Source organism: Rhagoletis zephyria, unplaced genomic scaffold, assembly GCF_001687245.7.
Source record: "Rhagoletis zephyria isolate East Lansing unplaced genomic scaffold, Rhagoletis_zephyria_1.1 Rzeph_scaffold_00946, whole genome shotgun sequence".
NCBI lineage: Eukaryota > Metazoa > Arthropoda > Insecta > Diptera > Tephritidae > Rhagoletis > Rhagoletis zephyria.
In genome coordinates this window covers 88281-99315 of record NW_016158030.1, presented here as the reverse complement: position 1 = coordinate 99315, position 11035 = coordinate 88281, and positions in this window count along the sequence as shown.

The window sequence follows — 11035 nt, the reverse complement described above, 5'->3', positions numbered from 1 at the left end:
GAATTCGGACTAGAGTCTATAACAAGGGCTAAATCTATCAATATTTTTTATGAAGGATGGGTTCACGTGAAATAAAATATACATGAGTTGTTTGAAAAAAAATTTATTCATTTATTGATAAAATATGCTCAAATTGGCGACCTTATACTCTAATACAAGCTCGGCACCTTTTAAGAAAATACGCTTTTAGAGATCTTAAACTCGATTGGGCTATCTCAGCAGCAGCTCCATTTATTTGTCCCCGTAAATGCTCTTCGTATTGAATTGTTTTTGAATAAATTTTGTCCTTAAGACAGCCCCAGTAGAAAAAATCTAATGGATTCAGGTCTGGCGATCGAGCGGGCCACGTGATTGGCCCGTATCGTCCAATCCATCGGCGAGGATAAGTTTCGTCTAAATGAGCTCTCTTTTCACGTCCGTAGTGAGCAGGGCACCCGTCATTTTGCAGCCATAGTCTTCGCCGTAGGTTTAAGGGTACATCTTCTAAAAGAGTTGGAAGCCGTTCCTGAAGGAACTCTAAATAACTGTGAGAGTTGAGCGTTGGCGGCAGTTCCACAGGTCTAAATATCCGACAATTAAAAATACCGCACCATAAATTTATTTTGTACCGGTACTGCGAACGATCTTCTCTCATTTCGTGAGGATTGTCTATCTGCCAACTGTGAAGGTTATGTGAATTAAAATAACCTCCACGTTTGGATGATGATTCATCGCTCCAAATCATTTTATTAAAAAAGTTGGGGTCTGATTCATGCATTCGCAACATTTCACGGCAAAATCTAACCCTCGACAGATAATCTCTTCCTTGTAGAACACGTTGAATGTGGTAGGGATGAAATCGATGGTCGTTTAAAGCTTAGTGAACTGTAGTTTTTGGTATTCCCGTCCGTCTTTCCATCATTCTCACTGAAGTCGATGGACCTAGATCCACTTCCTCTAACACAACTTCAACATCCACCGTTGCAGGACGTCCTGTTTCGCAGCCACGCCTTCCGGGTATGTGACCTTAAAAAAGTGAAAAATGATAGTTAACAAGCAAGCAAACAAGAAAGGTGTAAACATCACTTACCTTCATATACATATATCTCTATGGGTCCGGGCGAATACTTCACGACCCGGATGCCGACGATTGGGGTATCGCTCTGCATAGAGTCTTTGAGCAGCTCTGGCATTACAGAAAGCTTAACCGTAAATTAGGTGAATATCCGCATATTCATGCGACGTATGCGTGTTCTCTGTCATAGTATTAATAACACAATGTTCGAAGGGTCCAATTTCACAAAATCCACTTTCACAAATTCCGGTAAGTAACATAAAATAACGTCAGGAGCAGGTAATAATGTACCTTTCTCCTATTTAGCATGTCATTGGTCGGTAACAAGAGCAACTTAAATTTAAATCTATTAAATACATTCTAGCGTGTCTCAGTCTTTATTAAATGAGCAATGTTTTTATGTAATGTAAAGTTATAGCTCAGTACATTTTTTTCACCAGAGATAGTCAAAATTGGGGAATAAAATATCAAAAAGTTAAAAAACCCAAAATAGTCCTAATTTTATGATGGTTCCTTAATATATTTTAACTACATTGCATTTGAGTATGGAGAAGCAACTATCTGGAAGTATTTTACATAAACAATTTACTAAGTATAGCCTGGTTTGTAGGTGCAGTTAAAGAAAATACATGAAAAGGCACGATTTTTTTAAATTAAAAAAATGTTAATATTTCAAAAACGGTAACNAAGAAAATACATGAAAAGGCACGATTTTTTTAAATTAAAAAAATGTTAATTTTTCAAAAACGGTAACATTTTTGCCTGAGAATTTTTTGTTTATCAGAGAGCTCACTCCCCCACCTACCTTCCCCTAAAGTTTGGCAGGTTACTTCTGGGAAACCCTGTATATATTTTTTTTTTTTTACTTCCTATTTTTACCCAGCCATCAAAGCAAGCCGAATAATTCGATTTCGAGCCTTCAGCTCATACTCGTGCCAAACTTTAAAGGCAAAAGTTTACTTGGCAAATTCGCCATACATTTGGTTTCAACCGCGTAAAACCACCAAAATTATTATACTTTTTTTCTATTCGCGTATCATTTTTGCAAATTCAGCTCGGTTCACTGGCACTTCAACTAAGTGTGTTATGTTCATGGTGGATACATTCCTTGCAAAAAAAAAAAACAAAAAGAAGTCACAAAAGTGCCAACTAACAAAATGTTTTTTTCTCACTTGGTCACACATTAAGTTTAGCACAACTGGAGAACCCATTTTATTTTAGTTAAAGTTAATCTTGGATAGAAATCACATAAACTTACCTCTATCTCCACTATTTTCGAGCACCAACGTATATATATAATTAGGATCCCCTATAGCTGGCGGTATCCAGGACGATGCCGTTTTTGCACTTGGCCGCTTTTAGTCTTTTTTCTTTTGTATATAAATACACACACACACTTCACCACTGCTAATTTAGCTTATCCCGCGCGACACTTTTACAAGGCACCGTGACTTCATGATTAACATTTTCGGGCTTCCTCCGCTCTAATTTATTCTGTCCAAGCTAGCCGAGCGTTTCACTTATGCCTAATGTGACCAACCGTACTTCTTTCGTACTGCTGTAGGGGTGCTATGGGTACTAGGTGACGTCTCTCGTCCAAATTAGTTTATTAGCTCTAGGAAACCAGATTTAAGCCTATATTTTTCAAGGAGTCCTTGTCTGGTGGAACTCACTAGAGCGGAGCAATTGGAACCACACCTATACTGGCGCATAACATACATATGTTGAACACGGCGCCTGCGGATATTGCAGACAGGATTGTCACAGTGCGAACTGCTATTCGGCTAAGGGAAACTGGGTCATTTTGTGACAAGAAAGGAAAATAAGACGTTTCTCTGCTGCAGCAAATGTTTTTATAGGGAACTTTAAAACACGTTACCTCTCAAGGGCTAGTGATGGGGGTTCTGACAGGCCATTGTGCGATTGGTATTCATGCCGCGAGACTAGGAATTTCAACTGATCCTTTTTTATCAGCTGCCAAGATGAAGATGAAGTGGAATCATCTGAACACTTTATACTGTCCAACCTTCGCGAGGCTAAGATGGAAGCATTTTGGCTCGGACTTCTGATCAAAGACTGAGCTCTCAGGGATCGAAACTTCGTACTCGGTCGCGGAGTTAACTTAACCAAACCTATCCAGTACTTCTTTGAGCTATGAAATACTCTAAAATCTCCGATGATCCAACCTAACCAGTTTTTCTTTGAGCTATGAAATACTCTAAAATCTCCGATGATCAGCCACTCAATTTACTATCATGCAACCATACACCACACGCACGCCACTTCCTTATCGAACCGCAGGGTTAGCCAAGTTTCACACGTCAGTTGGTATGTTGAGTTGATAAAGGGTTTATGGCTACTTTCACATCCTTTACTTCCACACTGACACATGCACACCAACACCCCTACTCATGGCAAAGGCTGCTGTTACAAAAGGTGAACTCAAATTATTTAATAAGTTAAAGCAATTATTAAATAAATATTATAAAAGAAAAACTTTTATATACAACGCTTTTATAAATGGACTAAAAAGTAGAAAATAATATTTCTCAGTCCCATAAAATTTGTTTTGATAACTTTTGATTTTGAAATTTAGCAAAAGTTATAAACCATTTATGAGAAAATGCAAAGCGTAGGGCGCATGTAATAGACCCGAGTTGATATGAAGTGTAATATACATGGGCGTAGCCAGGTAGGGGCAGGGGGCCCGGGCCCCCCTAACTTCAAAATTTTCGCCTAAATATTCAAAAATTGTTCCACGAAATGCTTGCTTGATACCTGGCTGCAGTCGACAATGAGCAAAAATAGTTCAATTGTTTATTACTTTGTCTTTAGGTTTGTGTCTTTTCTTAGCGTACAACGAAAGTTTAGTATCACAGAACCAATCTGAGTTTATTGATAAAACTATAGACCGTTTGGGTGAACAGCCAAGACGTTTACTTCTTAAGTGTGACAAAACAAAATCAAGTAATATACTTAGCATAAATGAATATACCAGCATAAAAAGTATGCATACTCAAAATGTTCAATACTTCCTCATATTTATACATACCTAAGTTTATAATTTAAGAGAAGATATTTCGCTGCAAAGCAATGATTATAAATAGTTAATTTACCTTACAAAATTGCAGGGGAATACGACAGACTACACGGAAAATAGTTTATTTTTTTTTCATTTTTTATTTTGAATAACGTCTGGTCCGGCTATTTGGCTTACTATACAGGTATGTAGAGCTATGAATTTAAAAATGACATCAGGGTTTATTTGAGATATTCGCTTTTGACCACTATGTTTTGTACATTTCCCAGTACTGCAAAGCTTTTGACTGCCATTCAACTGGGTTTGGGTCCCGCAACGTTAAAACCCTGTCCAATGAAAAAAAACACATGCCTCGGATGATACCCCCTTCTTTTGATGACGATCACGGCAAACATAGGAAGGACTATGATTTTAGGGTGTGCACTTGGAATATCCGAACCTTTAATCGGGATGGTGCCTCTGCCCGACTGGTTGATGTCCTAGGGAAAAATAAAGGCTGACATCACCGCCATCCACGACATGCGATGGATGGGGCGAGGAAGGTAAGCGTGGGGCCTTGCGACGTCTACTACAGTTACCACGTAANGGATGATACCCCCTTCTTTTGATGACGATCACGGCAAACATAGGAAGGACTATGATTTTAGGGTATGCACTTGGAATATCCGAACACTTATTCGGGATGGTGCCTCTGCCCGGCTGGTTGATATCCTACAGAAAATCACCGCCACCTACGAAATGCGATGGACGGCGCGAGGAAGGTAAGCGTGGAGCCTTGCGACGTCTACTACAGTTGCCACGTAAAGGAGTGCAATTCGGTGTTGGATTTGTGGTGGGAGGGAGACCGGCGTTCACTCTAGTGGACGAAAGTCTAGCCACAATCCGCATCAAAGCGAGATTCTTCAACATCTCATTCATATGTGGCAATGCCCCGATGGAAGAGAAANGCTGAGGGTGATCGACTTCTCCGGAAACTTGGCAGTATGTATTACTGGGTTCTAGCATAAAAAGATCCATCAAGCTACATGGATGTCTCCACATCGGAAAATGGGAAACCAAATCGAGCATGTTGTGATAGATGGAAGGCATGCTTCCATGTTTTGATGTACATACGTACAATCCGAGGGCCAAACATCGACTCGCACTACTATATTGATGCATCCACTATACGACCCAACCTCGGAGCAGCAAAAAAAGGGCCCCCAAAAATGCAATGAAAGTTCAACGTCGAAAAGCTGCAATCAAAACAGACGGCCAATGAATTCGGCTCTCGACCCTCACAACTGCTGTGAGAGAGCACTCTTCAACCAACCGACTTGCGTGATCAGTGGAACCACATTTCCCGCTCATTACTGGTACGATGAGGAGTGTGAGAAAATGCTTGAAATGCTGAAATACTGAAAGAAGTGGAGAAGATGGAGTCGATATCCCAGCGCCTGACTATGACGAAAAGTGGCAAAGCTGCTTGAGCTGACGGGCTGTCAGCTGAGCTATTTAATTACGATGGCAAGGAGATAATAGGGTGCATGCCTGACGACTGGAATTCATGTGCGCTCTGCCCAATCCACAAGAAAGGCCACCCCGCCATGCGTGCCAACTACCGCGGGATCAGCCTTCTAAGCATAGGTTGCAAGGTCTTATCGAATGTATTGTCTACCATAAACCAGGGCCCAATTGCACCAATGACTTATCATTTATCACTTTACAACTTTTAGATAAGCCTTTTTATTGAAAAGTAAAGTTGATAAGTGTTGCACTTTTTACTTATCATAAAAAACTTATCAATTTAAAAAAAAATTAATAACTGGCATGTTTTTTGGATAAGTCGATTTGATAACCATTGCACAGCCAATTTCTTTTGCTTTTCAAATAGAGAACTTTTCCAATAATGTGCTTAGCTAAAATGATTACCGTTTCTCAATGGAAAACGAAAGCTTAGCAAACCCATGTGCGATTTGATAAACATTTTCAATTTATCTTTTTTTTCTTACTATGTCGCGCGCACAAAGCACAGCCAATATATTAGCTGTCTTAAAAATTATTAAGGAAAAAAGCAAGTCCGTATTGACTATGTATGTTTACATAAATAATTAAATTTTTCTAAATTAAGGATTATTTATTTGGATCTTTCCAAAATAACTCAGTAACAAAAACACAAAAACCACATTGCATTAATTAAATGATTTCCGTACCGGTTAACAAATCATAGTTCCATCAATGCTCCCTGCGTCTTAAGGAAATTCACCAATGTTGAAAAATTTTGTGGCAATATTTTTCGTAAATTCCCGCCAACAAATAGTTTCATCCATCAATTTGTTTATCAGGGCATTTGCCACTCGATGGATTATTGTACATACCGCTAATTTGTGAACCCCATGCATTTGACCAATTCCATGATGTTGGCTACCATTACCTAATTAGTGCAGAGTCAATAATAATTGCTGTAGCGGACTTAAGCCATTATTACACCCACTGTTATATTGTAGGTCCGCTCCAATTTTTAATAAAATTTCTTCAATTTGGCTACGAGATAGCCGAAATTTTTCTACTACATCAAAATCTATACTGTAGCTGATTTTTTCTTTTATGACACGCCTTTTATTATTTGCTGATTTTCCTCCTCTAATAAATTTAATAGTTCGAATCGAAGCATTTTTTGTGTCAATATTTTATCGAATCACGTGTTAGAGCTTAACTTTTAGATTGTTAAGGTATAGTTGTATTATCCTTTTACAATAAATAAATAAATAAATTCATTCAGACTGAATAAATGTAACTTATCACTTGTATGATAGGTAAAATTACTTTTAGCAAAATAATGCTAAAGTTAGCAAAATGAAAGATGATAAGTGATATATACAAATTTTTGGTGCAACGAAATGCTAATAAATTTTGATAATTTGCATAACTTATCACTTATCCGCTAAAGCCTTTTCGCCAAGCATTTCAAATTTAGGTGCAACGCTTATCTATGATTTTGAGTGATATTTTACTTATCAACACTCATTTAAGTGGCTTTTCCTTATCATGTTGGTAAAACACAAAACTTTGCGTAAGTTCGATAATCTGCTAAAATGCTAATGATAATTCGTTGGTGCAATAGGGCCCAGGTATTCACAACACGCCAAATCTTGGAAAAGACCCGCGAGAAAAGGTTCGTCACTCACCACCTATTTGTTGACTTTAAAGCCGCTTTCGACAGCACTGAAAGGAGTATCCTATATGCTGCTATGTCTGAATTTGGCATAACCTCAAAACTCATACGGATGTGAAAAATGACGTTGAGCAATACCACCATCTCTGCTCTGTTGCCGTTCGCCACCAGACGGGGTTTCTGACAGCGCGACTCTCTTTCATGTGACTTCTTTAATCTGATGGAGAAAATAATAAGATCTGCAGAACTGAACCGCTCAGGGACAATTTACTACAAGAGCGTACAATTGCTGGCTTATGCCGATGACACTGACATCATCGGTAAGAAAAATCGCGAAGTCTGTCCTGGCTTTCCGAAGTTGGGCAAGGAAGCAAAGCGAATGGGTCTGGTGGTGAACGAGGACAAAACGAAGTATCTCCTGTCATCAAACAAACAATCAGCACATTCGCGCCTTGGCACCCACGTCACTGTTGACAGTTACAATTATGAGAAAGTAGAGAATTTCGCTTATTTGGGAACCAGCATTAACACCGATAATAATGTCAGCATGGAAATCCAACGCAGAATCGCTCTTGCCAACAAGTACTGCTTTGGGCTGAGTAGGCAATTCAGGAGTAAAGTCCTCTCTCGACGTACGAAAACCACACTCATGGGCGTAGAACGAAATTTAGGGGGGGGGCATACAAAAAAAATTAAAAACCAATAACTTACTTACTAAAAAATTGTTTATTTTAGCTTAAAATTATTGTAACCAATAGAGGTAAATATGTTGTACAAAAAACCAATAAACAGAAGTTCACAAAAGTTGATATAAAACTATTCGTCGATTTAAATTTTTAACTTATTACTGAGCATGTTTATTATACGAGGAGGAAGCATCGAATGCCTAACCCCGTCAGTGTGAGACTTTAACCCAAACTAAACTTCCTACTGTCATGTACCATTCCCCTCCCGGTACCACCGTCAAGGATTTCGTCGGGATAATAACACTGTGCGACTGATAAGGTTATAGATATATTCTCTTCTTCTTCTTCTTATTTGGCGCTGTAACAGCCAACGCGATTTTGGCCAACTGACGCCAATTGGAAATGCCAAGTGAAGCCACAATACTTTCAGAGGTGGGGCGCCGGTGTCCATTCGAACGACATGGTCAAGCCAGTTGAGCCGCTGTATTTTAATTCGCCATACACGAGCATGGGCATGGTGAGTGACTTATAAAGTCGAGAGAGGACATTACTCCTGAATTGCCTACTCAGTCCAAAGCAGTACTTGTTGGCAAGAGCGATTCTGCGTTGGATTTCCATGCTGACATTCTTATCGGTGTTAATGCTGGTTCCCAAGTAAACGAAATTCTCTACTTTCTCGAAATTGTAACTGTCAACAGTGACGTGGGTGCCAAGGCGCGAATGTGCTGATTGTTTGTTTGATGACAGGAGATACTTCGTCTTGTGCTCTTTTACCACCAGACCCATTCGCTTTTCTTCCTTGTCCAACTTGGAAAAGCCAGGACAGACTTCGCTGTTTTTCTTACCGATGATGTCACTGTTATCGGCATGAGCCAGCAATTGTACGCTCTTGTAGTAAATTGTTCCTGAGCGGTTCAGTTCTGCAGATCCTTTTCTCGCGGGTATTCTTGCGGTAGTTGGTACGCATGGCGNCCTGTCAGAAACCCCGTCTGGTGGCGAACGGCAACAGAGCAGAGCTGGTGAGCCCTATGAGTTTTGAGGGGATGCCAAATTCAGACATTGCGGCATATAGGAAACTCCTTTTAGTGCTGTCGAAAGCGGCTTTAAAGTCGACAAATGGGTGGTGAGTGCAGATCCTTTTCTCGCGGGTATTCTTGCGGTAGTTGGTACGCATGGCGGGATCGCCTTTCTTGTGGATTGGGCAGAGCGCACTTGAATTCCAGTCGTCGGGCATGCACCTTATTACCTCCTTGCCATCGTAATTAAATAGCTCAGCTGACAGGCCGTCAGCTCAAGCAGCTTAGGCACTTTTCGTCATAGTCAGGCGCTGGGATATCGGTTCCATCGTCATCGACTGGGACCTCGGGTTCATCTTCTCCCTTCTTTCAGTGCTTCTGCCATTCAAAATATAATCCGAGTACGTTCTGGACATCGGTCACTAGGTCGCCATGGTTGTTTCTACAAGAATCTTGAAACCTTCCGTAAGTCGCTCAACTCTCTGCTAAAAATTTCGGGTGTTTTTTCTGTCGGACAGCATTTCAAGCATTTTCTCACACTCGTTATCGTACCAGTAATGAGCGGGAAATGTGGTTCCACTGATCGCGTAAGTCGGTTTGTTGAAGAGTGCTCTTTCACAGCAGGTGTGAGTGTCGAGCGCCGAATCCATTGGCCGTCTGTTTTGATTGCAGATTTTCGACGTTGAACTTTCATTGCATTTTTGGGGGCCCTTTTTTTGCTGCTCCGAGGTTGGGTCGTATAGTGGATGCATCAATATAGTAGTGCGAGTCGATGTTTGGCCCTCGGATTGTACGTATGTACATCAAAACATGGAAGCATGCCTTCCATCTATCACAACATGCTCGATTTGGTTTCCCATTTTCCGATGTGGAGACATCCATGTAGCTTGATGGATCTTTTTATGCTAGAACCCAGTAATACATACTGCCAAGTTTCCGGAGAAGTCGATCACCCTCAGCTAATATGTACGCTCTAAGTTAAGAGAGACTTCGATGCCTCGCCCCTCTGTTCCATCGGGGCATTGCCACATATGAATGAGATGTTGAAGAATCTCGCTTTGATGCGGAACACCGAATTGCACTCCTTTACGTGGAAACTGTAGTAGACGTCGCAAGGCTCCAGCTTACCTTCCTCGCCCCGTCCATCGCATTTCGTAGGTGGCAGTGATGTCAGCCTTTATTTTCTCTAGGACATCAACCAGCCGGGATGGTGCCCGAAAAAGTGTTCGGATATTCCAAGTGCATACCCTAAAATCATAGTCCTTCCTATGTTTGCCGTGATCGTCAACAAAAGAAGGGGGTATCATCCGAGGCATGTGTTTTTTTTCATTGGGCAGGGTTTTAACGTGGCGGGACCCAAACCCAGCGCACGCGGGCCACTCCCAAACATAGTGGTCAAAAGCGAATATCTCAACTAAACCCTGATGTATTTTTTAAATTCATAGCTCTACATACCTGTACAGTAAACCAAATAGCCAGACGCTATTCAAAATAAAAAATTAAAAAAAATAAACTTTTTTCCGTATACTCTGTAATATTTCTCCGCAATTTTGTAAGGTAAACTAACAATTTATAACCATTTCTTTGAAGCGAAATATCTTCTCTTAATTATTAATTACATAGGTATGTGTAAATATGAGGCGGTATTGAACATTTTGAGTATGCAGATTTTTTATGCTGGTGTATTCATTTATACTAAATATATTACTTGATTTTGTTTTGTCACACTTAAGAAGTAAACGTCTTGGCTGTTCACCCAACCTCTATAGTCTATAGTTTTATCAATAATGTCAGATTGGTTATGTGATACAAAACTTTCGTTGTACGCTTAGAAAAGACACAAACCTAAAGACAAAGTAATAAACAATTGAACTATTTTTGCTCATTGTCGACTGCAGCCAGGTTTTTACCCTTTTTAAGTGGAAGTGCTTTGAAGTTAGAGAGAATAACTTGATACAGAACCGGATGATCCACATATCCACTTTTTAAATTAATTTACTAATTATTTTGTTAGCGTTGGGAGTATGATTTGTTATACAGTATATATATAGGAAAAATCTTGAAAGTTAAGGGGGCCGAAATTAT